The sequence below is a fragment of the Aedes albopictus genome, chromosome 1 (genome assembly GCF_035046485.1).
Source record: "Aedes albopictus strain Foshan chromosome 1, AalbF5, whole genome shotgun sequence".
Lineage (NCBI taxonomy): Eukaryota > Metazoa > Arthropoda > Insecta > Diptera > Culicidae > Aedes > Aedes albopictus.
Genome location: NC_085136.1, coordinates 125,176,469 through 125,181,457, shown reverse-complemented (window position 1 = coordinate 125,181,457; position 4,989 = coordinate 125,176,469). Strand labels below are relative to the sequence as shown.

Sequence of the window (4,989 nt, the reverse complement as noted above, 5' to 3'; positions counted from 1 at the left end):
ATTTATTTATAATACGTTTCTGTTCTGTTTCTGTTCTGTTTTATTATAAGTAAACCTCGAAATAAACTAAAAGATAGAACTACATTTCTATTTTTTTACTTTTAAAATATAAAAAAACTCGAAACTAGCACTACCTGCATGCAACTATGCGAATAGTAAAATATACCAATCCATGGTTGCATGTACTATGCCATTCAACAATGCGCATAGTAAAAGAATCTAAAAAATATGGTTGAAAACAACCGTCAAACGTAAACATAAACGGGCATGGTAAAGTGAACCTCTGCCATGGTAGTTTCAAATACAAATCATGGTCTACCAAAATCAAGTAGTAAAAGTGTTTTAATTTGACCCTCGATACAGTCAGAATTACCATGTCCCTTTTTTCAGTGTAGAAAAAGGTATAAATATCGGATAGTCAACTTTGAGCTGTTAGGTATATCTCCGGATTCAATGAACCGAATGCAATGAAAATTTGACCATTTATGAAAAAACGTTTGATTCAGCTTGAAATAATTAACAAGAGAATAAGTTATAGCGATTTCATTTATTTTGTGATTTTTTAGTAAATTGGTCTATTCTTAATATGCATCCCATTACTTTTTCAAATAATTGCCGAGTATGTTGTTACTTTCCTTCAAAACATATTTATATTCAAGACAATTAGACAGAATTTAAATGAACTATAATTAGCATCTTGAATTTTGAAACGATGTTGAAGTTTTAGAAAATTTGGTGTTTTATTAGAAAAACTAGCTGTCCCGGCAAAGGTTGTCTTGCCAAGCTATGGTATTTTGACAACTGTGCTCATAACATCACCGCACTCCAGATTGGTTTCATTTCGAGTGTGTTCCTTCCCAGCTCATGAAAAATCAGTACTTTATCAATTTTCTTACTTTTCTAGTTGATTTTCGTAACTTTTTCTACTTATAAACACAGCCACCATGAACACGGATCGAACTGTGCAAGAGTCATACTGATCGGTGCAAAAGTTTTTCAAAGCTCATTATATAAGTCATGAATGGTCAAAATTTCATTGCATTCGGTTCACGGAATCCGGGGATATAACAGCTCAAAGTTGGCTATCGGATAATTATATCTTTTTCTAGAATCTTTATAACTTCGTGCAGAAAAGCTTGATCTTTTCCAAATTTTGTCCACTGATATACAACTAATTGATCAACTTACAGTGAAAATTTGAGAATATTTGATGCACTTTTCTAAAAGTCACAGCTAGGGTATCGCGCTACTTGGGCGGTGGTTTTCTTCGTCTGTTATTTTCGTCTGTTTTCCACTGTAACTCGGTCAATTTTGAACCGATTGACTTGAAATTTTGTACACGGGTAGATACTATACCTATCTCACCTCATTCACGGAGAAAAATATTTGGTAAACGCAACCAAAATTTAACAAGATTCAACCAAATTTCAAGGTTGATATTTGCACAAATAAAATCTTGCTTCCTTCAAATGGCGGCGTTGGTTAAAGCAAACTATATTATTATGTAACTGTTTTAAGGGTTCAATACGTTAATTCAACTAAATTTTGTTTGAATTTACCATTATGTTGGTAGTTATATTTTGACAGCTCCCGAAACAAACTAAAACATTGGTTATGTCAGCCAAATAATTTAGTTTCTACCTAACAAGAATCAATTTGAAACAAGCAAACACTGCACCTCAAATTAAACAAAAAGATTGTTGACATTACTTTGTTTACCTTTCCTCTCCCCCCCCTTCTTCCATCTAATCCGTGTTTCTTATTGAAAATAATGTAAAAATAAAACAATGAATTTCGGTCGACATTTCGTTTATTTTCAGGAAAACAATAGGCATTACTTACTCTATTTTGTTCACATTTCACATTGCATTTCACATATTTCCACTACTTAAACTTTCGTCAGGGAGGATCATAGTCTTCAGCCGATGAAAGCCGTCGGATTTCCTAAATTATACCGTAGTATGGAAAAGCCGGCCGGAACCGTGATTCTTCGGTCATGGGTTGCATGCGTCTTGTCACACCTCGCACCATTCTGGAGGAAGTACATCGCAAATTAGAAAAAAAAAAAAACAGATGAACTAATAATAAAACTTACCCGTACGCTGATGATGGTTCTGAGGTCGTTTTCCGGAGATACGGCAATCCTGAAATGGCCGCACACATTCGACCAGCTCGCCAATGGAAATTCCGTGACACGATGACAACAATAATGAAATGGCAGAGTGCGGCTGACGCGATGCAGCTAACGGTGGTGTGGACAAACTAATATTATAGTTTGCTTCGAACCTGTTTTCAGATTGGATTTCGCCCAACCAATTTTTTAGGTTATTTTTATTGCTCTTATTAGGTTCATTCAATCTAAGATCTACTTTGTATTTGTCAGTCATGAACTACATTCATCAACCTAATATTTGGTAAAAACAAACAAGCCAGCGACTGATAAAAATTGTAATCATGGTTTGCATCTAAGTGAGTATTACTTTGGAAGAACCAAATCATGTAGGCAAAAAGTACTTGGAAAAATAATTTATTTCGATCAAAACCTCAACATTAAAACAAATAATTGTTTACCTCTGAACAACCAAATTCAAAGTTTGAACGTCAACCAAAATTTTGGTTGCTTCAAACTAGTTTGATTTCTCTCCGTGTTCCAAGAATTGTGTCAATTGGTTCAAGATTGACTGAGTTATAGTGGAAAACAGACGAATATAGAAGCCACCGCCCAAATAGCGCGATTCCCTACTTGAAATTTTTTTTAGAAGGGAAAATTTGGCCTGTCCCGATCATTTTGTCTATCCCCTGTATGGTGCAGCAATTTTAAAACCCGAAAAAAATAAATAGGTCATAAAGACACGTTGCGTGTACGTGTGTGTCGCTATAGTGCAGTGGGGTTACGAAACCTTTGGGTTGCTCAGCGCTCTCGTCGTCGGTTTGCCGGTCGTCGGAGAAACGTGCGTCTATAATTAGTCGAGCTTGTGCTTCACAAACCGTGTAATGTCCCGCAGCCCACAGAACGCGCGCCGATTTTCATTCTTATCAAATGCATCCGATTAAACTCTAGCAGTCCAATCTGACTCCATAAAACCGTTATTCTCTCTCTCTCTCTCCCTTTCCGCAGCTCTGTCTCTCTTACTCTCTGTCTTTCCCTAGGTTTTGAGACTGCGTGTCGAACTTTTCCCCAATCCGCCTATATTATACCTATGTACATATGTACAGGCGCGCATACAGTGTGACGAAAATCGCCCGATCGAGTGACCTTTGCCGAATGTCAGTGCATGGTATGTCGGGTATATGTACCACATAACAAAATGTGAATTTGACAGTTCATGATGAATCGTTAGTGTTGACTGGAGCTTACGACAAGTCCTGGAGAAACTAACCCTCACATGCCATCTTGTTTCTCCCGTCTTGCACAGCACCTATGAAAGAATGTAATCGCCGCTAGCTGTGCTTCCGATCGTTATTTTGCTGCATTCCGTTTTGGTTTCGTGCGTGTGAGGACCACGTGGCTGTCAGCAAGATACTCAACCCAGTCAATGCCGTGGTCGTGGAAAGTCACGGCCCTCAACAACAACTGACGATGCTGCTGCCGTACCGAAATCTCTATGTACGCCGTTCACACATCACAACAACCACGTCCGATCGGGCTGCCGGATCCGAACGAAACGAGAACAAAGTAGCCACCTGGCAACCGGATCACCAAGGGTACTGATTGTAACATGTCAACACCATTAATATCTGTTTTATTACCGTCCCACACAGAGCGATTCTTCCGTTTTTTTTTTATTCCGCTATTGTAATTGAATTTCTCCGATTTTTTCCTGTATAGCTTGAGTGAGTGTTGCAGTTCCCATGTCAAAAAAAAAAAAAACAACAACAACCAGCAGTAGTAAGCAGCATCAAATTGAAACCAGCTCGAGGTGCTCAGCTGATAACCGTTTGTAGCCCCAACCCCAATAATGCCTAAATGCTGCCATCTATTGAGCGACACCTATCGATAGGAGGACATGTTTGCCCCCCTTTCCCCCTATTATCAAGAACATTTAAATACGTTTTATATTTTATTTACATTGGATTGGAATGCCAAACCACGGACACGATATTGCGCGTTCCGCCGTAGATTATCGCGCAAAAGTGTACGAAATCGCTCAAAGATGGCCGCCAGTACATCATATCATGTCCGTATCTTTTACAATAAGTACGGAAATCAGCTAGGGATTGACCGCGCATGTCTATTGGCGTTTTCGCACAACTTTGCTCGATGCATTTTCTAGCAAATGCATAATATCAAAGTTCATCGAAGTGGCCTATCGCCAATAAACCGAATCGAGCAAAGTTAGCTCAAACATCCGCACATTTTCGCACGACTTCAGCTGATGATGATCATCCCGACTGCATCGCCGATCCGTGACACGACGACGGCGGACCAGAGTACCTATGCACTGCGGCCCTCACACTGAAACCACTGGACAAGGGATGCCAGGTGAAATTTTCAAATGTCTTCACAAGTCTCCACGCTCCATATTGTAGCTTTGATATAAAATTAATGTTAAACATAAACTTAGGGGCAAGACACTGTGAAATCCGGAGCAACTTTAGCCAGGGTGCAAAATGTTCATAGTCATTGACTGAAAACAGCACGAATTTATTTTTGTTTATCTAGTTCATTTATTTGGGGCTCAATCGCGTATAACGCTTTGCGGAGCCGAAGATCTTTTTTTGTACTTAATATAATACCAAATATATTATATAAACAATATGATTCACTTCCGCGTTCCCCATACATTGAAATGGCGAACAGCTTACAGCACCATCTAGCGTCAAACGTGGCAATCAACCCTAAATTAAACCACATATTTGATAAATATGTTTAACCGTGTCTCCATGACATTTCCTTTTGTTATAGTGGTTTCTGCTTTTAGTGGTGTTGCGTGTACATACACGGTGCATTACACGAACACCACCTGAGTTACTGGTTGAAAATAGTAA

At 38.7% G+C, this 4,989-nt stretch overlaps 1 long non-coding RNA gene across 1 annotated transcript; it reads left to right on the top strand.

Annotated features, from left to right (window-relative positions):
* The first annotated feature begins 2,811 nt into the window (after positions 1–2,811).
* LOC134285155 (uncharacterized) lies at positions 2,812–3,904 on the top strand. Its single transcript, XR_009996179.1, has 2 exons — positions 2,812–3,278; positions 3,417–3,904. It is a non-coding gene; the product is annotated as an uncharacterized LOC134285155 (long non-coding RNA).
* Positions 3,905–4,989: the final 1,085 nt, after the last annotated feature.